Raw genomic sequence first — 26,829 nt, forward strand, 5'->3', positions numbered from 1 at the left:
TTCTGAAGTCCTCACAATAATAGTGCTGAGGGCACTGGTAAGCATTTCAGAATAGTCAGTCTGCCCTCCTCCTCTTAAGTTGCAACCCCAGGTTCAGGTTTATTCTCCACTCACTGCCATCATAAGTGAGGGGTCTGTCCAGAACAAACGTCTATTTAGCATCATAAATGTGCATAGTGCTGTCAATGTCTTCATTGTGGGCAATGCATGCTATTTACTGTGATCTTAGCAAATGGAGGCTGTTGCATGGAAACTGGGGAAGGCTAAGTTGCTTTCTACAAAACCATTGTGGGAGAGGAGGTCAGGTGTGGTGTGGGTTCTGGAATGCCACGTTCTGGGACGACGAGAGACAGCAAACTCTGTGGGAGCCAGTATCCCAGGGTAGAGTTCTTGCAGTACAGTTTCAGTGGCATAGCACAGCTGTTGGCACTTCACCAGTGTGGGAGTGGTTTTGGGGGGTGTTGAGTTGGAGAGGGCTCTCTGGCATTCATTAAACACGCACCATGGCAACAGTTTGGTTAGCCCTCTTTGTATGAGCCAAAGTCCTGCTATAAGGCACTGCCTACATTGCTGGCCCTGTGTGTGTATGTGCGGGGGGGATGGAGGTGGGTTACCAGCTTCAGATCATAACTGGTGGCTAATGTACATGGCTCTACAGTGGAGTCTTTTGAGGGGCATTTTGGTTTGGGGAGTTCCCTGACTTCACTCATAGGCCCTGTGAGCTGATGCTTAACCTTTGTATTCTTCTACATGTATTTTCTTAAAACCCCTAATTTTGTGGTGCATTGGACCATGGTGGTGTGTGTGTGTGTGTGGCAGGCCTTGTATTTGCCTCACAATGTTGAGCTCTGTGCAGTTATCAGACTGCTTCCTTGCACCGTGAATGTTCTGGCTTGGCTCTTGCCATTGATCTCAAAGGATATTGATAATGTTATTTTTCTCTCAGGGTACCTTGGGATGTGGGTCCCTGGGCTGCCACTCCCATGGGCAGAGTCAGAGCCCTCCAAAGGCAGCAGAGGAAAAACTGAGAATTAACTTTATTTAATGCACTTCTTTGAGCACTAACCACTTTGATCCTCTACCCTTGCTATTCCAGGCTCGTTGTTGGCAGGAAACCCATGAGAGATCGCCCTCTAGTTTAGTTATCTTGGCCTTTCACAGAGCCTTGGAGTGGGAAAGGTCTTTCAGCAGGGATAGCATAAAATCCATGGTGCTGCTGACCCAAGATACTTGGAGAAGTGCAGTAGAAATGTTAGTCTGTAACCACTGGGGGAAGCTGACCACCTGTAACAGGAAGGCAGTGTCTTTCTGTCCCCTCCCCTCAGGCAAATAAGGAAGGACTTTAGTATAAAGTTGGTAGCTTCTGACTTCTTTGCTATTTACATAGCTAGACACAGCAGCGTTTACTTCAGTATAACTTAAAGTTGCCCAAGGGTGCGGAAAAGCCCCTGAGCAATATGTTACATAGACCTAAGTGCTGGTGTGCACAGCACTATGTCGGCCACTCTGGGATTGTGCCGACAGGAGAGCTCTCTCCTGCCAGCATAAAGCATCTGTACTGGCAGTGCTACAGCAACGCAGCTATATCGGTACAGCTGTGTCACTGTAGCAATTGTAGTGTAGACTAGCCCTAAGAAAAAGCCAGCCAAGAGGCGAGATTTATGGTGTGGCTTGAGGAAGAAAATGTGTGTTTTCCCCATGAAGTGATCCAGCCCCTCCTAGATTGGTGAGAAATTAATAGTCCTCTTTAGCGTGGCCTAGGGACATGTAGGCTTGAGTTGACATGCAAAATGCATCCTTTACAGGGGCCACCAATCTTGTGGAACTGTGAGAAATGTCCACAGGGACTAGGCTAAGAATAACAAACTCATTACACTTCTGTGTACATTAGTTCTGGCTTCCATTCTGTCTCCAGAGGGTAAAGCTAACGTATAACTCTATGTACTGCCCCTCAAAGGCTATCCCGAGAGCAGCTGTTGCCAGTGTGGAGGTAGGAGGGCTCCCAAGATCACCTTTTAGAATCTCTTGCTCTATGGTCATGCCCTTTTGCTGGCAGAACGAGTGAATCTTTGATACTGGGAAGAGTAAGTAATTGTACCTTTTGAGAAGGAAGCAGTAAAACTCATCATTTATCAGTTGCTTCAGTTTGAGTGTCAGGAAGGCAAGATCCAGCTTAACAAAAGTTTCCAATGCAAAGGGTTATTTTTATTAGTTTGTATAATGCCTTACAATGTGCCAGGCTCTTGAGCCATTTTGCTCTCTGTGACTTTAACCACAATTGCCATGAGTGGGAATGGCCCCAATGTAACTTGCTTCCAGAGTTTGGTGGTGAGCAGACAGTGTGATTTGATGTTCACAAAGAGTGTAAGCAACCATGGAAGCTAAAAAGCTGTAGCATGTAAGTGCTGTCATTGGTTTGGAGGTAGCCATTGGGGTGTGCTGCGTAGTTTTTGTATTTAAATATGATAGAACCAGAGCAAATGCTCCAAGTTGCCATTAATATCAGTTGCTCTGCTTCCTTGCATGTGATGTTGGGCACTGCTCAAGCTTCAACTTTTGCTGAGTACAGAGGGATAGCAAGTATATCTGTGCCATCTCTTTGGAACCCAGTCCTCTAGGCTTTGTCTCAAAGGGACTTTGTTCAGAGAAGGGGGTGTATGTGCTGGGTCCCCAATCTTTCTATATGCTGCAGCTGTTACTAGGCTTGAAGTTAATAGGTAGTCTTCCTCACTCACCTGTGCTGCTCATGCTTTCAAATGATGACTGTAGGTTTTCATAGACTTCAGGTATATGTATATCTGGTTTAAAAACATAAAAGCAAGAGTGAATAAGATCTCGTTCAGTAGGAGGTGGGTTGGAACATGACACAAAACAGTGAACTTGTATTTCTTGCCTCTCCGCTGAGGCTGCTGACTTCTTCATGTTATGATCATTATTCTGACTCTTGCAATGATCATTATTCTGACCTCTTGCATTTATTAGACAAGGAAACTGGGGGCAGTGCAGGAATACATGCAGGGGGCAATGGGGTTCACTGCTGCTTAGATTGCAAGCTTTCTTGCAGCAGAGGATGTCTCTTTGCTGTGTTTGTAGAGTGTCTAGCCCAGTGTGGCTGTAATCTCTTGAGTGGGGCCCCTAGGCATTGCTGTAATACAAATTGGGTCCTGGTCCATGAGCAGGACTCCTGCATGCTATGCTAATAGAAATAAATAATAAATACTTGCTGCTCCCCACAATCGGAGGAGGATTTGGGAAACCTTTTGTTTCCAACTCTGTGATCTTCTTGACTTTTAGGAACAAGTCAGGGAGTGAGAGGGTGGCTTTATCCTCTTTCTCAGGGTGCACATTCACCAGGCTTTAATTATCAAGATTCAGAACTATTGGACTCTTAGTTTCTTTTTGTGCCTTCTGAGTTGTTAGGAGTCTGATGTGGCTTTTCTTCCCAGCCCATCTAAAACAGCCTGTTGCGAAAGGCAGATGGGTACCATATGTATGGTGTGAAGGACATGGGGCTGACCTGTAATTAATGAATGTTGGTTTGGTTATTGATATAGTTACTGTATAGCTGTATTGGGTTATTGGAATGTTTACTGTGTATATACATTTATTTAGTTTAATAGCAGGGCTGTGAAACTAGCAGGAAGATAAGTGTCTCTAGATAAGCAACTCCTCGTAAACATGGCAGGGACCATTAAGAGACAATGCTGAGCTGTTGGCTGGAGTATAGAAGTAGCATCTTCTCAGCCAAGTTGATAAGAATTGTTTTGCCAAGGCTAGGAGCCAAAAAATCAAAAGGACACTAAATAGTTAATCACTCTGGAAAAGGATGTGGGAGACAGTGACCAGAGATTTGTTTGAAAGAATGAAAACCTGGCTGATCTCCTACTATAGGGTGGTAGGGCTAGGGTAAGATAGGATGGGTGTAACCCTCTTGTTTTTTAAAACCCTTTTCTTCTATGCTTTATCTTTTTCCTAATGTTAAGATTAAATAGTACTTCAGTTTGAGAGCGCTGTCAGGTCACCAGTGTACTGGTCACAAGGACCTGAAGGGAAGACTTGCAGGTGCCGAACTCAGTTGGACCTGCTGGGTGAGCACAGTTAGTATGCATATAGGGTACCTTAGCCCAGGCCTGGTTTAAGAGTGGGAGAATTGTGGGATTCCACTGCTGGAGAGGTGAAGGCACTAGGCCTATCACCTGAGAAGGTGCACTCAGACCGTCAGAGGTGCAATTAGCCCTGTAATGTCGCATATGGTTTCCTGAAAAAGTTCAGTGAAGAATTAGCGAAGCCCTAATCCAGTGTGCATCATGAACTTGCCCTGCCATAATGGATGAGTTTGGGGCACAGTGGATTGGTGATCACTTGCCTTGGCATTTGGATCCATGAACTCTCCATGGTACTGTTCCTTTCGAGGTGTGAGAGTTGCCTTAGAAACTCCCAAGCCTGTTCAGCCACATGGGAATCATTGATGGGATGGATGACAGTTTGGAAGGCTGGCTGGTGAAACTTTGTCTGAATTAAAGGTGGAAAGGTTTTCTGCTTGGCGCTTCCAGGAAGTCTGGCTGAGATTAGAACGCTTGAGTGCAGCTATAGGTTATAAGAAGGTTTGTGTTGTGTTCATGGGAGTTATTGTAAAGATGGGTTAGATTTGGTTCTGCATCTCTTTCCCATCTTAGGTGGCAATGTAGTGGAAATGGGGGTAGTGGGAAGGGAAGAGGGCCTATCTCCTTTCCTGTAGTGGTGTGATGGTGGCATGGCTTGCTAGTGTGACCTCTCGATCAGGTATCATTTACCAATGCTTCCTTGTACCAGTTGCCATGTGAAGGAATGGTTTTCACCATGGTGTTAAGCATTCCTCCCTCCCACCCACGAGTTTGAGATGTTGGGACATGTAGAGCCCTCACCCTCCCTGCAGGGCCTGGAGTGTGTTAAAAGGCGTGTAACAGGCGGGTCCGGGGCCCAACCCTCTGAGGGGAGGAGGGGAGCCACACCGGCCCGCTGGTCTCGCAGGGGTTCTGTCTTGTCTCTTTAAGGCTAGGGAAGGCCCAGGCCGTCTGGTGCAGGGGCTGGGCAGCAAGCAGTCTAGAAAAGGCCCAGGCCCTCTGGTGCAGGGGCTGGGCTGCAGACAGTCTAAATAGATCTCAGGCCTCTTGCGGCAGGCTGAGCAGGGGACAGTACAGGAGCTCAGGCCTTTTGTGGCAGGCTGAGCAGTAAACAAACAGTACAGGAGCTCAGGCCTCTTGCGGCAGGCTGAGCCGTAAACAGCACAGGGGCTCGGGCCTCTGGTGGCAGGCTGAGCAATAGGGAGAGGGGGATAACTGCCGCCCGTGAGTGGGGTGGCAGGGGGGACACAGGCCCACCCACTCCACTGTGTCCCGGCCCGGGGCCCTAGGCAGCGGTCGTCACCGCTGACGGTCAGTGGGGATCCTGACCGCAACACACTGACATGGGTTCGGTCTGGTCAGCAGCCTGACTGAGGTCGGCTGCCCCCGGGCCACTTCCAATATCCCCCTCTGGTCCTACCTGGTCCATGGCGTCTGGTCCCGGGAAGTCCCACTGCATGGGTTCCTCACAACCCGGGCTGGGGGGTAGATCAGGTAGTTCCCCGGGGAAGTCCGGTCAATCGTGCTCCAGGGGTTCCTCGGGGTAACAGCACGGTAGCGGGGAAGCTCCTACTGGCTCCTCGTCGTAGGTGGCGCGGGGAAGCTCCGGCAGGTCTTCCCAGTAGTGGGGTAGGGTGCTCTCCGGCCAGTCCAGGCAGCTGCCCGGGGCTCCAGCGGTTCCTCCGTCAGGAGCTCCCTCAGACAGGTCTGCTCTCCCCGGTGGCTGGGCACTGACTGGGCTGGAAGGCCCGGCTTTTATCCTTCCGGGTCGCCGTCTGACCCTCTGAGGGGCGGGCTCACCACGCTGTAGCCCCGCCCCTTCCTGTGTCCGGGGCTCAACCCTCTCCGGGGAGAAGGGGAGCCACACCGGCCTGCTACAAGGCGTTTGACTGAACAACTATGCTTTAATTACCTTTGTATTTTGGGATCCCAGCTAACTGCAAGGGCAGGGTGGGTATAGGGGCAGACGTAACTGCCTTCAGATCCAGAGGTGTGGCTTAGTCTCACCTGGGGTTCTGTGTGCTGTCAAGTCCCTAAATTGTGCTATAGAGATTAAGGCCCGTGGAGGAAACCTATTCTTCTGGCCCCAGTGTGACTAACCATGGCCGGTAATTTTATCTCTTTGGTTTTGCTTTTTTTAGTTAATGCTTCAAACTGAATTTTCGGGGAGAGCAGGAGAGGGAGGGAGTCTTTTGGGGAGCTTAAAGGACAAAATACGACATTTGGTGTCAGATCTTTGACCAAACAAAGAGTGCTTCCTCCTCTTCCCCCTTCCATGTCTCCCCCTCTTGGTGGGGGGCAAGGGATGCTGTAGCAGTGAACACGAACTCCATTCATACCAGTCCCTCCACCAGACTCTGGATTTCCTGTATAATGGTCCACTATGATGTTGTAGATGGCTGTAGTTTGTCTCCTCTGTGTTCTCACTTGGGATTAATCTGCATTACAATTAGTGGGGTTTGGCTGGGAGGTCTTGCTCTCAGGTTTCCTGGGTGTATTACTGCTCCTGCTATTTCCCCTTCCAAGTGGGCACGCAGCCGCTGCCGTGTTCCAGGCCAAAGTAATTCTTTGCTTTGGAACGAAGAGACGAAATGTCCTCAGTCTTATTTCCAAGGGGTCAGGGATGGAGTGGGACACCTGCTGATCAAATCTCATTCCCTTTTAACCTTCTCTCTATTTCCCCCATCCTCCAAGTGAATAGAGAAAGAATAGAGCTGCAGCATGAACGCAGACACAGGCATTCGTGGTCCTCCCCCAAACCAAAGGAAAATAGAAAAACAAACTGAGCCAAGCGGGGAATCTGATCTGCTTCCATCAGATCATTTAATGTCTGTAGCATCCAGGGGTTGGATTTTTGGTTCATGCCGTTTCTGATGAATTCTAGCTTTTGAAATTCCTGGTGGTGAACTGGGTTTGGCCGCTGGAGGTTTTTTTTGGCAGGGCTCCTGCAAGAAGAACCTTGGATATTTGGAAGGCAGGAAGCCCCCTGGTTCAGAGTGAGCCATGTGTGTGTGTGTATCAAGTTCTATTGGGCTTGGTAAGTGGGGGTTGCAGAAGGAGCAGAGATCAGTTGATCAGCCAGGTGGTCTTGCTGAGCTTTGAAGCTCTATAGAATGGGAGCCCCTTGGTGCTCTGCTTTTTACTGCTTTACTGTTTTCATGGCTTTTTCTCTTCTTCAGCTTTTCTGCATTTTTGGGGGTGTTTCCTCTCTCTTCCTGGCTCAAATCCAGCCCACTCCCCTTGCTGCTGGGAGAGCTCTTACGTAATGCTGAGCATACAGCTGTTGACCCCTATCAAACCACTTGAGAAACCCCATTTTTTAAAAAAAAAATCCTCCTCTCTCCTAATTATAAACAGAAGGGATGGGGGGAGCGCTTTCTCCCACCCTCTCCTGCCCTTGTCAACCTAAGGCAGCCCCCATCTAGTACAGCCTTGCCAACTGGGGCCCTGCAATCAGAGCCTGTGCCTCATTGTCTCACTTTTCTCTCCATTCCTACGCCAGTTAAAGCACCGTGTTGCCATTCATAACCCTTATGGTTTTGTTCAGTTGTCTGTCAGTTCTTGTCAAGCACTGTTCCCTTCCCCTCCCCCATTTAAAAAACAAAACCTCTTACAAACCCCTCTTTGAATTGCATCTTACCTCATTCCCAGCATGGGGGCCCATTAATGGAGATATGAGCACTGACATGCCGGAGTGGGAGGAGGCAGGGAGACTGCTCCCCGGGACTCCATTGTGGTGTTCTGCCTGGCAAGCCCCTCTGGGCCAGCGGAATGCCAGGTCATGCGCTCGGTGGCAGCGACACAGCAGCCCTTCTTGACAGCGTTAATTAGATAACTTGGTTTGCCTTTATCTCTTTGAAGGGAGGTGGAGGCAATATCATTTCTGAGGGAAAATATATCATTTTTCAAAACTCTCCATGCATGTTGCCTCTCTCTAATGGCAGAGTTACTCATTGTGCCCGAAAGAGAATTTCCAGGGGGGATCTGTGTGGTGGCTTTGTGTGGCTAGAGAATGGGGGTTGGAAGCTTGGACTGGACAATCTTGGTTCATTAGCCCTTATTCATTGCACTATGACCAGGAATTTGCATTGCAGGGTTGAAAAGAGGCTCTTCTAACGTTAATTTGGGGAACCATTGTATAGAATATCAATCAGGTGGGTTAGGGGAATCAGTGTGCTTAGCCTGCTTTGAGCCGGGTCTGGAATACTCACTTGTCTGACCACTGCTCTCTGCTCATGAAGGCAGCTCTTTGTTCAAGAACAGGGTGAACAATAACACTCATGAAACAAGTAGCAGTAGCCATGGTGAGAGATCCTTGTACTGCACCTGAACTCTTATTACAGTAGCACCTAGAGGCCCTGTAGCGAGGCGGTGTGTTTCCTCGCTGCCCCGGAGAGGGATGAGACCCTCCCGACACTGTAGTGGGAGGAGCCAGCGAGTCCTGCGCCTGCCCCCCAGAGGTCAAGGCGCAGGACGGGAAGTATAAAAACCCGATCCCAGAGCTCACTCAAGGAGCAGCCGCCAGAGAGGCCAGATGCCTCCAGCCTAGCTCCCAGTTGGGAGATCCTGGCAACTTACAGTGGACCCGAGGATTGGCCTGATCTGCCAACGCCTGATGCTGATCAGAGCCCGGAGGAGCTTCCCAGCCTGCCCCTTGCCAGTTACCCAGAGGACCCCATGGTGCTTGACCCCCCGCAGAGGACACAGTCCGGACCCAGGTACCTTCAGAGGGAGAGTTCCGAGGTAGCCCGCTGGGCAGCCAACCCTTGTCTGGCTGCAGCACTGCCAGAGCCTATGTCAGTGTGTTGTGACCAGGAACCCCACTGACGTAGCATCAGATCTTCTACTACTGCTGGGATGCAGTGGAGCAGGTGGGCCTGCGTCCCCCTTGCCACCCCAGCTTGCGGGTGGTAGTCTCCCCCTCTCCCTGGGCCCTTCTAAGCCAAGAGCCTGGGCTTGTTGTTTACCTGCCTTTGCTCAGTCCCTGCCTGATGGCCTGAGCCATTGACTCTTTGCTGCCCCACCCTGACTCAGGGCCTGGGCCTGCTAATTGTATAAATGTTCCTCAGCTCCTGCCTGAAGACTTGAGCCCTTGATTCACTTTTGCCTGCAGACCATGGGCCGGGCACAAATAACTGTCTGTCTGTCTGCCTCTATTGCTACCATGGCAAGAGACTCCCACGGCCAGGCTAATTCCCCATAAGCAACTGGAAGGAAGTAGCGAGGTGGTGTGGTTCCCACACACCCAGGGCCGCCCCGGCGGGCGGGACAAGTGGGGCAATTTGTCCCGGGCCCCGCAGGGGCCCCCACAAGAATGCTCTGGCCTTGCCTCTGCCTTCCCCCATCCCCCGGCGCCTCAGAGTGCCGTGTCCAGGAGTGGCCCTGGACAGAGCTAAAGCGGCCTGGCTCGGGCGAGGCCTGAGCTCCTCCCTGCTCAGAGCCGCATGGTAAGGGGGCGGGGCTGTGAGCTCCGGTCCCACCGGAGCAAGGCCGCTGCAGCGCTGTCCAGGGGCCAGGGCAGCTCCTGGATGCAGCGCGCTGAGGCGCCGAGATGGGAGAGGTGGGGGTAACCCAAGAGCCGCCCTGGACAGAGCTAAAGCGACATGGCTCCAGCGGGGCCCCTTCCATAAAAAAAGTTGCAATGCTATAGAATACTGTATTCTCGTGGGGGCCCTTGCGGGGCCCGAGGCAAATTGCCCCACTTGCCCGCCCCCGTCCTGGCCTGGGAAAAATAAACATTTAAAAACCTTCCGCATCTCGGCACAAACCCAGTTTTGAGAGAACTTCTTTTCAAGTCACCTTTACAAAGTATCACTGGATCTCGGCATCAGCTAGTGCTAAAAGGCACTAAAGCTCATTAAAAGGGTTGGACAAATATTTTCCGTCAACTTTTTTTGGATTGAAAACTAGGGTCTTTAAAAAGCAGAAAAAAAATCATGGACAATGCCTGCTTTCCTTCAAAATGTGTTGTGGTTTTTTTAATTGAAAAGCTGAAATTAGTCTGCCAAAACCTGAACGTGGTTTGGGGTTTCAGAAGTGTGTGGTCAAATATTTGCTGCTTGTTGTGTTTGATTGTTTAAAGAAACAAAACAATTCTGCTTAAAAAAATCCAAAACTTTTGAACCACCTCAGCTTGTGACCAAACACCTGAGCCCATCCAGTCAGAGATTTTTCCCAGGTTTCTGATACTCTGCTGGCTTCCTTGACTCATATCTGTCTCCATAACTTTGGGTTAATTTAGCTTAGAACATAAGATCAGCCATACTGGGTCAGACCAAAGGTCCATGCAGCCCAGTATCCTGTCTACCGACAGTGGCCAATGCCAAGTGTCCCAGAGGGAGTGAACCTAACAGGTAATGATCAAGTGATCTCACTCCTGCCATCCATCTCCACCCTTCCTAGCGACTGGCTCCATGGGGTCCCTCACAAACTGGAGATGGTTACTGTGGGTTTGTCTTTAGTATAGCTTTTGTACATACTCCACAAACTGAGCATTTGAGCTTGTTCCAGAATCTGGGATGAGCCTCTGTTGTCAAAACTGAAATGCTCAAAATAGCACATGCATGTGAATGGACACAGGGTGCTAAAATTAAATTAACCCAGGGGTTCTCAAACTGGGGGTCGGGACCCCTCAGGGAGTTACGAGGTTATTACTGTGGGTCGCGAGCTTCCACCTCAAACCCTTCTTTGCCTCCAGCATTTATAAGTGTTAAATATATAAAAAAAGTGTTTTTAATTTATAAAGGGGGGGGGTCACACTCAGAGGTTTGCTATGTGAAAGGGGTCACCAGTACAAAAGTTTGAGAACCACTGAATTAACCCCTCTGGAGCCTCAGGGAATGCGGGGGGTGCCCCTTGGTAGGGTTGGGAAGGAGGTAGGTGGTGTAGGATATTGCTCTTCTCGTGTGATCCCTCCCCCATGGAAAAGATAACAGCTTGGCTCTTTGTGTTAAATAGCTGTCTGCAAGCCTCAAACTGCTGAATGAGCTTTAGGGTAGGGAAGGCTGTGCCTGGCCCTGCCCCCTATCCGACCTTCATCCACTTCATCCCGGACTGCCCCCTCAGAATCCCCGACCCATCCTGCTCCTTGTCCCCTCACCGCCCCCCTGAGACCCTCCCCACACCAACCCCCCCGTTCCCTGTCCCCTGACTGCCCTGACCCCTCTCCCCCCCGCCGAATTCTTCACCCTATCCTGCTCCGTGTCCCCTCACCCCCGAAACCCCCTCCCCAATCACCACCCCGGGACCCCACCCCCAACCAATGCCCCCTGTCCCCTGACTGCCCCGACCCCTATCCACTCCAGGCCCCCTGAATCCTCTGGACGGCCCTGCCGACACCCCGGAGAGGGACGAGCCCCGGCCAAACCCCTCTACAGGCCCCAACTGAGATTGAGGCCCCATTGCGCTAGGTACTGCATGAATGCGGTGGGACAGTCCTTGTCCGAAAGCTTAAAGGTCTAAAAAGACAAGGCAGACAAAGGATGGGAGGGGAAACAGACAAGGAGAGTGAAGTGATTTGCCACTGACCTGTGTAGCCTTGAGCAGACAGAGCCAGGAATAATCCAGTGCCCTATTTACTGGACCTCAAGCCTCTTCTGAGTGGATGCAGAACATGTCTATTAGCGGCTGAGACAATGAAACTTGCTTCAGCTGTGACCTAAATATATCTTGTGCCCTAGGTCTGTAGTGGCAAAAGGTTATTGTGTTAGTCATAGCCCCACTGGAACTGCCCTTTCTTTCACAGCTACCAAAACACAGCAGGTGGCAGCACTAGCAATATGCTGAGGTAATCAAGGCCCCAGTTAAATCTCCTCCCAATGTCCTGATTTAACAATTTTCACTGGCTATGGGTTAATGTTGGTTTCTTATCTGGTTTGGGTACAGGGTGTTACAGGCAGTTTAACTTGTTTTGTGCTGGATTGGGATCTCTCCTAACATTTAGAATTGGCTGCATTTAGCATCAGAGACTGGCTCTTGTAACTTCACTATATGCTGTCCGCATCCATCCATGGGGTCTGGTGAATGGAGAGAACAATAACCAGTCTTCTCATCCAACATTGGAGCGGTGTAAGTGGTGTAAGCTCCCAGAAAACCTTTTGGCTCCCCCTTTGCCATGAATAGAGGAGCAAGGGCTGACAGTGTTTCATTGTTGGCTTAGGTTAACAGCTTGCTACTTGTAGCAATCTGTAGAGTCAGGGAAGTCTCATACTGGCAGTAGATCACACTTCAAAGCCTGAGAGAATTCTTTTGTATGCCCTTGGCACCACACAGGGTTTGCTCTGACTAGTCTTTCTGCTGTGTCACTTCAAAAAATAAGTGTAATTTAGAGGCACTGGTTTGAGGAGCTGTCTGGTATCTTCCTCTGCTCCCCATCACCTCAAGCACATGTTGCCTGACACGAATCAAGAGCTGCAGAATAAATCCAGCCTTAAAGAGTAAGGTCTGCATGGGACCTCCCAGTGCAGACTGAGCACGATCTATCTTTTACTCTTCAGTTCCATTCACATCTAATCCTGTATTTAGGCAGTCCTCGGAAAGGGGTCTGCCAGGGCCAGATACCAAATTGTAAAGCCTGAATGAAGTGTCACCCCCATCCACTTTGCTGACCCTCAGAGTGGTATATAGTATGCTCACAGTATAGTGCTCCATGGTCAGCAGCCCTTCTGTGAGCAAGGGAAACAGACTTAAGCACTAGCTACTAAGTAGACAGACAAGCATTTCTGTTGTTCCCATGGCTGGAGATAGGTTGCAGACATAGAAATAGCTAATTTGTACATGTTTGTAAACAAACTCACTCACATCAAAGGGTTTAGAAAATAAAGATCTCTGTAAATGTCAGTTGCCCCTATCTGCAGTCTCTGTATAGCTCAGAAGTACAATGCAGACTGTAACAGACACCTAGAGCAGGGGTTCTCAAACTGGGGGTCAGGACCCCTCAGGGGGTTGCGAGGTTATTACATGGGGGGTTGTGAGCTGTCTCCCTCCACCCTAAACCCCACTTTGCCTCCAGCATTTATAATGGTGTTATATAAAAAAGTGTTCTTAATATATTTATATGGGGGATTGCACTTAGAGGCTTGCTATGTGAAAGAGGTCACCAGTACAAAAGTTTGAGAACCACTGGCCTAGAGCTTCTTGAGTGAAATACACATGTGGTCAATCCAGTTCCGACTACACATAATCTGCTTGCCAACTCTTCTTTGGAAACTGTACCACTTCACCAGACTGACACCCCATTTACACTGTAAAAGCAACTGAGTCAGGGGTCTAGTTACAGCCTGGATGGCCCCAACTCCATTACAAATGGTCAAAACTGGTAGTATGGATGGGCAGAACAGCACTGTGACAGGGAGAAAACCTTGGACCTGTTGGGACCGCAGTATTTGTATCTCAGGGCCTTGAATTGGCGGTTTCAGTAGTGTCTCACCTGTGGCCCTCACCTCCTAGTCAGATGCTCCTGCTCACTCTAACTTGCATAAAACTGAGCTTGAAGCAGCTCACGCTCCATTGCATGCTGTGGGTGCAACTGAATAGGAGGGTGGGTGGCTGTTGGGAACTGAGGCTCAGGGAGGGGCAGCTAGAAGTAGCAATCTCAAACCAGAGAGAAAATACTAGTTTGTGTGCCTCTTTGGTGAGAGCCATACCCCCCTATATTGAACTTTTCTCCTTGGGTTCCTTTCCTAGCATGACTCTTATTATAGCAACTAACTCTGAACAACCAGTAGTTGATTATCTCTCTTACAGGGTCATTCCTTTTTAGTAATATATACACACACAGGTCTCCTAGGCTCAAAGTGCACAGCACAGTTCCAGCTTGATTCCGTTCCCCCCCCCCCCCACTTTTATTGCTTAGGTAACTCTGGGAAGAAGCTTCTTTTCCACTACATTGTCACTGCACAGTTGGTCAAGAGAGTAGTTGTGAATAATGTGGTACTTGCCCTTGCCAGAGGCAGAATATCAGACAAGGGGGATTAATAGCATGATCCAGTTTAGCAGCTTCAGTGGCATCGAGGGAAGGATGTGGGTGTTTTTGAGGGTGTGGCAGGAGCCTGGGGTGGTATGAGTACAGTTTACTGTAACTTTTTAGCCTCAGTATTTTTTCCAAGATCTTGCCAACTCTGAAGCCTGGATTGTAAAAGTGCCCTACCTAGCATCCCCTGTACTGAGACTCCCAGACCTTTCTCTTGTTTGCCCCTTTCCCTCCTAGTGGCCGTGGTATAATTGTTAGAACCCTGCAGTCTGGATGCATGATTAGAATTCAGTCAGAAATGTGAACTGGCAGGGAGGGCAGAGAAACACAACTTGAAGGGAGTTGGCCTTTTTGCCCAATGCTCAGTGTCAGCCTCCTGTATCTGTGCTTCCTCTGCCATTTCCTCTGATCCATTTTAAGTAGGGCTGTCAAGCGATTAAAAAATTCATCGTGATTAATGGCACTGTTAAACAATAATGTATTTAAATTTTTTTTGATGTTTTCTACATTTTCAAATATATTGATTTCAGTTACAACACAGAATACAAAGTGTATGGTGCTCACTTTATATATTTTATTACAAATATTTGCACTGTAAAAAACAAAAAATAGTATATTTCCATTTACCTAATACGAGTATTGTAGTGCAGTCTCTTTATAATGAAATTTGAACTCACAAATGTAGAATTATGTATTAAAAAATAACTGCATTGAAAAATAAAACAATGTAAAACTTTAGAGCCTACAAGTCCACTCAGTCCTACTTCAGCCAATCGCTCAGACAACCAAGTTTGGTTACAATTTGCAGGAGATAATGCTGCCCCCTTCTTGCTTAAAATGTCACCTGAAAGTGAGAACAGACGTTCGCATGGCACTGTTGTAGCCGGCGTTACAAGATATTTATGTGCCAGATACGCTAAAGATTCATATGTTACTTCATGCTTAAACCACCATTCCAGAGGACGTGTCCATGCTGATGATGGGTTCTGCTCAATAACGGTCCAAAGCAGAGTGGACCGATGCATGTTCATTTTCATCATCTGAGTCAGATGCCAGCAGCAAAAGGTTAATTTTCTTTTTTGGTGGTGCGGGTTCTGTAGTTTCCCCATCTTAGTGTTGCTCTTTTAAGACATCTGAAAGCATGCTCCACACCTCATCCCTCTCAGATTTTGGAAGACCTTCAGATTCTTAAACCTTGGATTGAGTGCTGTATCTATCCTTAGAAATCTCACATTGGTACCTTCTTTGCGTTTTGTCAAATTTGCTGTGAAAATGTTCTTAAAATGAACATGTGCTGGTTCATCATACAAGACTGCTATAACATGGAAATATATAGCAGAATGTGGGTAAAACAGAACAGGAGACACACAATTCTCTCCCAAGGAGTTCAGTCACAAATTTAAGTAACGCATTATTTTTTTTAACGAGCATTATCAGCATGGAAGCCTGTCCTCTAGAATCTTGGCTGAAGCATGAAAGGGCATATGAATGTTTAGCATATCTGGCACGTAAATACCTTGCAACACTGGCTACAAAAGTGCCATACGAACGCTTGTTCTCGCTTTCAGGTGACATTGTAAATAAGAGAGTCAGCAGTATCTCTTGTAAATGTAAACGAACTTGTTTGTCTTAGTGATTGGCTGAACAAGAAGTAGGACTGAATGGACTTGTTCGTATGTAGGCTCTAAAGTTCTACGTTTTGTTTTTGAGTGCAGTTATGTAACAAAAAAAAAATCTACATTTGTAAGTTACACTTTCACGATAAAGAGATTGCACTATAGTACTTGTATGAGGTGAATTGAAAAGTACTATTTCATTTTTACAGTGCAAATATTTGTAATAAAAAGAATAATGTAAAGTGAGCACTGTACACTTTGTGTTCTGTGTTGTAATAGAAAGCAGCATATTTGAAAATGTAGAAAAACATCCAAAAATATTCAATAAATTTCAATTGGTATCAGGGTGGATTTGATTTAAATCACTAGACAGGAAGACTCGATTTAATCATGGATTTCTACATAAAAGTGCATTCTTATTGATTATTATAACCTAAATACATATTCTTAACAACTCAGAGATAGATGCAGGTTTCATTTTAAAAAGGTAAACACTATACATTTTTTAAGTGATTTAGTTTGAAAACTTTTCAGATTAGTTTTACAGCTATATCAGAAAATGAATGATTGGTTATTTCATTTACCAAAGGTAATTGAAGCAGTTATTTATGAAGTCATTGGGAGGTGAACTATCTCCAATTCAAAAGGTTAATCATTAATATTTGGAGGATTTTTTTGCCATGCTGTATTAGTAGGAGAACATCACCAGACAGAGATTTAAATTGTTTTATTTAACTAAAACAATAACGTTATGTATTCTGGATTTTTTTTCTTTAACAGCAAACATACTATTTTAACAAAGCATATGAATTTAGTTAAACACTGAAGTTTTTTAAAATCAGGTTTGTTTTTGTTAAAACAATTTTAACTACAATAGTTAAAGGAAATATTTAAAAAAAACAAACAAAAATTAAAACGACTGTCAGCCAGGTCAACATGAGAAACTTAAAATATTGGCTTCTGCAGCTAACTCAGTCATCTTCACCTTCATTTTCCTGTTTGTTCATAATCTGGAAAAAAAAAAACTTTCCTGCTTTTTCAGGTCCCAAACAATTAGTCCAAAGAAATAAATTAGTCCAAAGGAAGAAAATAGTCTTTCTACACTGGCAGAAGAAACTACTGGTGTTAAAAGTGAGATTATTACTTCAACAGTCTCTGAATCCAAGTACTTAAGTGACTTCCACCAGTTCACTGGTGTGACTTTTTAAAAACATCATCAGCAAACATATATTTCTTGAATGGTTCACCCTTAGCTCTGAAGTTTATTATAGTTGGCGTTATGAAGAGATGATTACTGGATGTCCATGTCATAGCCAACACCTCTTCTTCAGCAGTTAAGGTTTGACCCTGGAACCGAGTATTGAGAATATTTGCAAGAAAATGAGCTGGAGATGGTGCTTGTCCCATTCGTTTTTTTAATGCTTGCAATTTAACTCTGTCATTCCATATTTCTCTTTTTAAGATCTTACTCAGTTCCTTCCAAATTTCAACAGCATCAGCAATATAACAGCTATTTCCCTGCATTTTGTTCAAGGCTCCAGAAATAGGCTTCAGGGTACTCGGTATGTGTTCAACATTTCTCTTAAGCCCAATGTTGAGAACTTTGGTTGTGACAGTACCATCTATTTTTTCACGATTTTGTTCACAAACTGTCATGAGATTAGGCCAGTTCTTGATATAGTGCTCAAAACAGTCATAAGAACATAACATAAGAATGGCCGTACTGGGTCAGACCAAAGGTCCATCTAGCCCAGTATCCTGTCTACCGACAGTGGCCAATGCCAGGTGCCCCAGAGGGAGTGAACTCAACAGGCAATGATCAAGTGATCTCCCGCCACCCATCTCCACCCTCTGACAGACAGAGGCTAGGGACACCCTTCCTTACCCATCCTGGCTAATATCCATTAACTTAATCTCCATGAATTTATCCAGTTCTCTTTTAAACGCTGTTATAGTCCTAGCCTTCAGTCTCCTCAGGCAAGGAGTTCCACAACTTGACTGTGCGCTGTGTGAAGAACTTCCTTTTATTTGTTTTAAACCTGCTGCCCATTCATTTCATTTGGTGGCCCCTAGTTCTTGTATTATGGGAACAAGTAAATAACTTTTTTCCTTATTTACTTTCTCTACATCACTGATGGTTTTATATACCTCTACCATATCCCCCCTTAGTCTCCTCTTTTCCAAGTTGAAAAGTCCTAGCCTCTTTAATTTCTCCTCATATGGGACCCGTTCCAAACCGCTAATCATTTTAGTTGCCCTTCTCTGAACCTTTTCTAGTGCCAGTATATCTTTTTTGAGATGAGAAGTCCATATCTGTATGCAGTATTCAAGATGTGGCCGTACCACAGATTTATATAAGGGCAGTAAGATACTCTGTCTTATTTTCTATCCCCTTTTTAATGATTCCTAACATCTTGTTTGCCTTTTTGACCGCCGCTGCACATTGCGTGGACGTCTTCAGCGAACTATCCACGATGACTCCAAGATCTTTTTCCTGATTCATTGTAGCTAAATTAGCCCCCATCATATTGTATGTATAGTTGGGGTTATTTCTTCCAATGTGCATTACTTTACATTTATCCACATTAACTTTCATTTGCCATTTTGTTGCCCAATCACTTAGTTTTGTGAGATCTTTTTGAAGTTCTTCACAGTCTGCTTTGGTCTCAACTATCTTGAGCAGTTTAGTATCATCAGTTTAGTATCAATGTGAAATTTCTAAAGATAGCTACAGCACTGAACCAAAGGTTTAAGAATCTGAAGTATCTTCCAAAATCTGAGGACAACGTGTAGAGCATTCTCGCAGAAGTCTTAAAAAAGCAACACTCTGATGCGGGAACTACAGAACCCAAACCACCAAAAAGAAAATCAACCTTCTGCTGGTGGCATCTGACTCAGATGATGAAAATGAACATGCATCGGTCTGCACTGCTTTGGATTGTTATTGAGCAGAACCCGTAATCAGCATGGACACATGTCCCGTGGAATGGTGGTTGAAGCACCAAGGGAAACATGAATCCTCAGCACATCAGGTACGCAAACACCTTGCGACGCCGGCCACAACAGTGCAATGCAAACGCCCGTTCCCACTGTTGACACTGCAAACAAGAAGCAGGCAGCACCATCTTCTGGAAATGCAAACAAATGTGTCTGTCCGAGCGATTGGCTGAACAAGAAATAGGACTGATTAGACTTGCAGGCTCTAAACTAAAGTTTTACATTGTTCTATCCCTGAATGCAGGGTTTTTTTATACATAATTCTACATTTTTAAGTTCAACTTTCATGACAGAGACTGCACAACAGTACCTGCACTAGGTGAATTGAAAAAAACCACTTCCCCTGTTTTTTACAGTGCAAATATTTGTAACAAAAAATAAACACAAAGTGAGCACTGTACACCCTGCACTGCGCTGCAACCGAAATCAATATATTTGAAAATGCAGAAAACATCCAAAAATATTCAAATAAATGGTATTCAATTGCTTAAAAGCACAACCAATCACAATTCATTCTTTTAATTGCTTGACTGCCCTAAAGTATATCTGTTTTGTATATTTTGGCATGTGACGTTGACAATGTGTTTTAACAGATATAAAGCTTTAATTTTTTGAATTTGTGTCTACTGTTATTAAAATAATTGTCTGACCCCCCCCTTTCCTACAACTGTAATAATTTAAATAGTCCACTAATGAGTTTCATCACACGTCTTGTGGGCGAGTTAGCTTGGTTCCTGCCACTTTTTTCAGAGCAGCTACTGCGAAGTGGTTGTTACGGAAGAATTTTGCAATTTCAACAACATTAGCCTTTATTTGTGGAACACTGAAGTCTTTGGCTAGGAGGTGCATCAAATGAGCACTGCAACCGTATGTTATTAGCTTGGGACTCTCTTCTAAATAATTTCTTCTAATTTTGGATACATTTGCAGCGTTGTCTTTGATCAAGCTGCATACTAGACATTTGAATTTTTTTTCAGTTTGTTATAGCTTTTACTGCTACTTCTTGTAAGTATTCTGCTGTGTGTGCATTTCCTGATGTAAGGAAGACATTCCCTTCTGCTGTTGTCACACAAGCACATACAACAGGATCATTGTGGGCATTGCTCCACCCATCAAGTCTCAGGTTAACAATTTCACCCTCTAGACCTTTTGCATGCTGCTCAATTTCTCTTTCATGTACTTTATCCAGCAATTTGCATGTGACATCTGCTCTGTTGGGTGGACAATCCTGGTCTTAATGACTGAACCATGTTAATGAAGAGTGGGTTCCCAATCATACGGAAAGGAGAGTTTGTTGCATAAACAGACCAAGCAATGTTTTCATCAATTACCTCTTTTTGTAATCTGCTGGTTCTCATCACAAACTTATCTGTGGTTGTTTCTGGATGATGGAGATTTTTTTTTCCTTTTTGCTACAGGTGATATATACTGTGGCTATGTGACATACATGTTGTGACTGAAACACTATCATTGGCAGATAACTCTGAAACTATAGAAAATGATGGTGATCTTGAAGGTGGATAGTCTTCAGAATCCTGTATGTTGAGGATGGATTCTCCTAAACAAAATAAGTCAATGCAGTTATTTAATTATTATTACCATACAGCTCATTTAATATTACTCATTGCATTCACTGATACTCAGTACTACTTTAAAGCTGAAATTGTAAAAGGAAGATCTGCCTATTTCAGCTATTTATTTTTTTGTCACAACTGCATCTAAAATGATAGTATCATAAAGTAACAACTATATTTTTTGCTCAAATATGAGAATTCAAGAATAGTCCAGAAGGAAGAAGGACAGTCCTTAAAGAAATATGAAATAAAAAAGTTTACCAAACTGAAGATCCTGCATGTTCAGACATGTTTCTTTCATCATCTTCAATGCAGCTTCCTCTTGAGAAGGAACACTTCTCATGATGTTGTTTCATTCGGGCAACCAGGCCTTGCATTTCTTTGTTGTACTGTTTGCATTTTGCACGCATGCCTGTCTTACCCACAGGTAGAGGAACTTCATTAAAATATTCCAAAACTGGGTCTCTTTTACAGCCTGCTACCATTATAGGTTTTCCCTTCTAGTGAGCGACTGGTATGGTAGATCTCAAATCAATGAAGGCTACACTCAGAAAGACCTCAAGACTTCTGGAATATGCTGCTCAAACAGTTTCACTTTTGTTTCTACTGTCTGTCCCTCCCTTCTCACATTTATCTCCAGACTTCTTCTTGTCCAGATCTATTCCACCCCCAACAAAATTTTATTCATTGAAATTTTTGAAACTTTGCACTTTTAGAAGGAGGTAAGGGATTGGGTTGAGGTCTGTTATTTCTCAGCTCTATTTTATTTATTTATTTAAAACCATTTTTGCTGTTAAAAAGCATGTTATCTCTGGAGACACAAATCCACAGTTTGAGAACTGCAAAACTAAGCATCTCTGATGGTATCTTCTAGACTGAGTACTGAGTTCCATTGGTAGATAGAAAGATTAACCTAAATAATCTATACAGAAGCCCCTGGAACTCCATAAAATTGGGTCCCTAATCCATGAAGTATTGGAACACATTTACAAAACTCTTCTTAAACATTACATGAATATATTGTCTCATGCTATAGAATTAGAATTTATAATCCCTATTCCATAATGAGATATCTTTGATCTAGAATGTATCTTAATTAAAACTCTGTTTAGATAGGTTTTTTCCTCAACAAGCATTTTATAAAAAAAATCCAATTTAAATAGGGTTTTTTTATTATTTTTTAATCATTGATTTTTTTTTATCCACCCTGATTGGTATTCCATTGTTTAACGGTGCAATTAATTGCAATTAATTTTTTTAATCAGTTAACTTTTTTGAGTTAGTCGCGTGAGTTAACTGCGATTAATCGACAGTCCTAATTTTAATGTATGATGAGTCTGCATTACACCAACACTTCATTGTGGGAGGAGGGGGTGGTCTTGGTTGGAGGAATCTTGTTGGCTGAGACAAAAGCGAAAGATGTAGGAAAGATCATCCTCTTGAAAGACTGTACCGGAGATGATCCTAATGCATTATCCCGAGTGAATCTGGATCCAGTAGGCTGTTGTGCCACCCAGATCTGCTTGTGGTTTTTTTCGGGGGTGGTGAGACAGCCAGCAGCTCCTGGTTTTTCCTTGTCGTGCTCTCAGGTATGGTTTTGCATCTGTAATTTGGTGTTCCATTGTGGAAATCTGGGAATTAGTATAGTCTTTTAAAGGTAAGTTTCTGATCTCATTTCTTTTGCTGATTAGGTGCAGCTAGGGTAATGGAGAAATCCCACTTGGTCTCCCCCTTCTTTAGTGTGAATGCCTTGGTCTCAGACCTACAACAATATCTTCTCCTGTCACTCCCCAAAATCTGCCTTAGGTATTTATAGGGAAGAAGTCAGTGCATCAGGTAGGTGTTGAAATACAGTAAAATGGGACAGAACCTTAAAACTGAAGTGGGTGTTGGTTTCCCTTTCCAAGGACATGCTTGCTTCTACTTGGATTTTTTTAGTTATGCTCTTAGGTTTTGTTGGGTAGCTTTTGGCCAAGAAGTGAGTTCTTCGTTGGGCTCTGAAGCTAGTCAGTCTAGAACGCATGATGCTGATCTCCCCTGGTAAAGTGTTCTTGTTTAGGGCCTAGAACCAGAAAGGATTTTGTCTCATTTCTAGTTCTTTGTTGATCAGGTACATGGGAAAATTAAGTGGCCTAGGAAGGCCATAATTGAGGCAGCAAGCACAGAGCTACCTTGTTCTTGACTCCAGAGATTAGGCCCAGACCTTGAAGCCAGAAGGGATTTGGGAATGGAAGGTGTGCAACTTGTAAGTGGTATCTGTGGCTAGTCCAGCCTTGTGTTGGCTAAGTGAGGCAGCCTTCTGTTGGATAAACTGGAGTGGTTGCTTGGCTTTTGAACAATAATGCTAGTAAAGGGAGTTGTCCTGTCTTGGGGTGCCCATTGTTACTAGGTCTTATAGTGAGAAAATGAACCTAGTCTCCAGACATTGAAGAGAGGGGAAATCCTTTTCCTCCTTCCTGAAGGTATGGGTCTCATGGGTCTCATTGCTGCATTTATCTGTACTGGGTGCAAACACTGAACAAGGCCCCATCTAGCATGATCGTCTGTATGTGCTCTAGAGTATAGAGCAGGGGTTCTCAAACTGGGGATTGGGGCCCCTCCAGAGGGTCAGGAGGTTATTACATTGGAGGTCATGAGCTGTCAGCCTCCACCCCAAACCCCGCTTTGCCTCCAGCATTTATAATGGTGTTAAATATATTAAAAAGTGTTTTTAATTTATAAGGTGGTGGGGTTCGCACTCAGAGGCTTGTTATGTGAAAGGGGTCACCAGTATAAAAGTTTGATAACCACTGCTATAGAGCAATGATGGAATTGTAGTGCTCACAGTGATGTGAGCACTTGGAGACAGGAAGCCCTTGCTGCATGCCCAGAGTCTGAGCTCTGTCTGAATAGGGAGCTGAAACTCCTGATCTAACCTGATGGGGGTGGGGAAGGAAGTTCAAGTACCATATTTAGGTAGGAATAATCTGGCGGTAGTGGAGGCTATTGAACACATTTACTAGACCCGTATAGTAGTGGATGGCTGCTACTGGTTAGAAAGCTGTATGTATAAGTTGATGTCCAATGCCCAGGAGCACAACCAGCAAACTCCCTGTGTTCTCTGCAGATCAAAGACTACCTGTCTTTTAATCAATTTAGCACTTTCTTAGGTTTAAGGTTAAAACCTCTTTCCAGGCAATGATTGTTTTCAGCAGTTGGTGTTTACATGGGGTTTTGTGTATGTCTTAACTTTTAAATTTGATTATAAACTTGAGAATCAGTCACTGGTACAAAAGTAATGATGGCTGTATATATATACTGGATAAGCATTACCTTTATTCCATCTTTTTTTTTTTTTAGGGTTGGAAGGGACCTCAGGAGATCATCTAGTCCAACCCCCTGCTCAAAGCAGGACCAATCCCCAGATTTTTACCCCAGTTCTCCAAATGGCCCCCTCAAGGATTGAACTCTCAACCCTGGGTTTAGCAGGCCAATGCTCAAACCACTGAGCTATCCCTCCCCTAACTTCAGAGTTAGAAAATTTCAGCCCTGATTTGGGGGTACTTAGATTGTGCTTCCTGAAGGAAGTCCTAAACAGCAGTCAGATCTGCTGTATCTGAGATTCAGAACTCTGATGTGTGGATGCTAATGATTTTTTTTAATAGGCAAAGGCTTTAGTGTGCTGCTCTCCTCCAATAGCCTAGTAACTTCTATTCCCCTCCAATAGAATATGCAGATAGAGTATTGCTGGCTGTTTCGATATCATACTTGATAATATGATTTACAAACTATGATGGGCACACTGGAAATATCTTAGCAGAAATTAGATGTATCCCTCAAGCTCCAAAATTCTCGGTGTCAGAGTTTGTGGTGGGACCTACCATTATTTATGAAGTCCTCAAGAAAAGCAAAGACTTTTTTGCGTGCTTTGCCAAAACAAAGAGAGACTCAGTCAGACTTCTGTTTCGTAAACCCAGTGCTTTCTGTGCAGTAGGACTTTTAAGGGGAGAAAGTGAGTCTTAATCCACTGTACATCAACCAAAAAGGGGATGCCCTCAAATATTAGCAACCAGCCTTGCCATGTGACACCAGAACTCTGATGCTGGAACAATAGTAAATTAAAAATCTCAGGAGGCAAACAAAATGGACTATTTTCCTGCTTTGTCCCTTCAAACCCTCATCCAGGTTTTCTTCAGAGAGGTTTAGGGGTATGTCCGACCAAGGAAGAGTCCTAAAACTTTGAGGCACTGGCATCTTTAATATCTGAATGGCAAAGGTTTGATTGTGCTGGAAAGAATGTTTTTCTATAGTGAGAACATATCCTATTTGGGAATATAGAGGCCTCTTGCTATGTCTTAGGAATCTTCCCATTTACAGGCTGGTGTCTCTCTTTAATTCTTAATCAGTAAAGATGTCTGCATCAGAGAGCAGAATACACTGTATGTGGCAGCACAATTGGTTATTGTGAAGATGACTGTGCCACAGATGGGATTGTGATCTCAGAGGAAGGATAAACAACTGTAGTAAATGAACTCTTGAGAAACAGAGCCCATGTTCATCACATTATACATGCTGCTGATAAAGAGCAAAAGGGAGCAATAGACTCTTTGGAATATAGAGGGATTGTCTCCAAAGGGAACCCTTTCTAGGGAGGTGCTGGTAACTCCAACTGTAGTTTATATACACAGATTGGGTTTGAACTTCCATCTGTCTGTGTGTTGCTCCTAGCATTTCTTGCACAGGCTGAGGGGAACTCTTGCATAGCTCCATTGCATGGAGTCTTAGTAGTATCAGTAGCTTGTTTCCTTTTGGGCTGTGGGCTTCATGTCCTCTTTCCTATCCCTCTTGGCACCAGGAGAGAGAGGGAGTGTTAAAGGGGGTTAGCTTTTTTTGTTTTTTTTTCCAAACTGTTTGGAATGTAAAAGCCATACCTAACACAATGGGAGATATTGTTGGAGCCATGAAGACACAAAATGGCAGCTGTTCGAGGAGGATGGGTCTGAGAGTTCAGGGGGTTGGGGTTAACCATGACCGTGGACTTTATCTGTGGAGGTGGCTTCTCAGTTCTCAACTGTTCTGTGTTAAGTACAGGAGAGAGGAAGGGGACTGCTTTGGGGGAGCTGAGGTTACCATGACAACCTGTTTATGCCTCACTGGTGTGTTGTGTAAATCCATTTAGAAACGAGAAGGGTTTTTTGTCTTTGGGAGGCTTGAATGGGCCTCATTAAACCTGAAATGTGAAAAAAATGCCCTTAAAGTGTGTCTGGGAGGGGGACGGGTCGAGTGGAAGGAGTGAAGAGGGCAGCCAACAAAAGCTCTCAAGTTGCTGCTTATCTCTCAGACTTTATTAATAGGGGCCTTTAACCCCTGGCAATTGATGTGGGCTGCTTCCATTGGGGGCCCTAGGAGAGGAGGGGCCTTCTCAGAGCATCTCACCATGGTGCAGCACCTGGCAGGATTTTACATAATTTAATTAAAGGGAGTTCTCCCTGCAGTGAGGAAAGGCCCGGTCACTTGGGCCTTATTAGATTATTCCACCACTCCAAACACTGGCAGCCTCTCCCATTAGACTTTCTGATTGGGGAAGTTGTCAGGGGTACAAGAGAGCAGGCTGGTCTCTCAGGAATGTTGGTGCTGACAGACCATGAGCTGGACTATCATCCTTTTGGGTTTTGTAATAGCTCAGCATAAGCCTCTATGCCTCCACTGACAGGGGTTACTTCATTCTTCTAAGGCTTATGCTGCCAATGGCTGTTACTCTAGCTGAAGATGCCCAGTTTATCCTCCTAGGCTCTCCTCTACCTGCAAACATGGGGCAGGGATGTTATAAGTAACGTGGGTGGGGCATTTTCATTCTTCCTCTGGAAGAGTTTAGGTTCAATATTAAGAAATACTTTCAAACTCCATGAAGAGCATAGAGCAGCAGAACAAGCACCTCAGGGAGGCTGTGGAATCTCCTCTCCTGGAAACATTCTAGGTGGAGAAATGGAGGCTTATGTATAACGAAATTGATCTTCCCTGATGGGGAGTGAGAGACTGGATTCTTGCCCAAATACCTCTTCACATCTTATCACAAATCAATGGCTTGTCTGTCCATGTTCTTCTCTCCAGGCCTGTGCGCCAGCTCAGTACTTTCACAGAGAGCATAAAAGGCACAGCTACTCCTTGTGAACAGCGGGGTGTTTTCTACGTGATGAAACATTGGACATTTATAGCACTCTTCACCTGAGCATCTGAGTGGTTAGAAATGGGGATAAGAATGATACTCATCTCGCAGGGGGAGAAATTGACACAGGTTGTGCTAAAATGATTTGCTGAAGGTCACATAGTGAGCCAGCGAGAGATGTATGAGTAGAAGCTATATTTTCCTACCTGCTAACATGCTCTCAACTAGACCATACTGCCCCATGTAACAAATTAGGGATGTGGTGCTCTCTAGCTGTATGAATCTCCTTTGAGAGCTTATTGCCTCACTGTCAGCAGCTATTCAAAGACTCTTTATCTCACATCTTTGTGTGCTGCATTCTTTGTCCACTGCGTGGTGCTTTTACAGAATCTTCCCTCCCTCGTTCCCCTCCTCGCTTGTTGCT

At 45.0% G+C, this 26,829-nt stretch overlaps 1 protein-coding gene across 17 annotated transcripts in view; it reads left to right on the forward strand.

Moving 5' to 3' along the window:
* EFNB1 (ephrin B1) overlaps positions 1-26,829 on the forward strand; it is a 143,469-nt gene that overhangs the window by 56,132 nt on the left and 60,508 nt on the right. Inside the window, exon 1 of one of the 17 annotated variants that reach the window (XM_039488896.1) lies at positions 12,125-12,170. The exons of the other annotated variants lie outside the window; for them this stretch is intronic. The gene's annotated coding sequence lies outside the window, so the exon portion shown is untranslated. Of the gene's footprint in view, positions 1-12,124; positions 12,171-26,829 lie in introns of those variants that run through there. 17 annotated transcript variants of the gene reach the window in all.

This window comes from Mauremys reevesii, linkage group 9, assembly GCF_016161935.1.
Source record: "Mauremys reevesii isolate NIE-2019 linkage group 9, ASM1616193v1, whole genome shotgun sequence".
NCBI lineage: Eukaryota > Metazoa > Chordata > Testudines > Geoemydidae > Mauremys > Mauremys reevesii.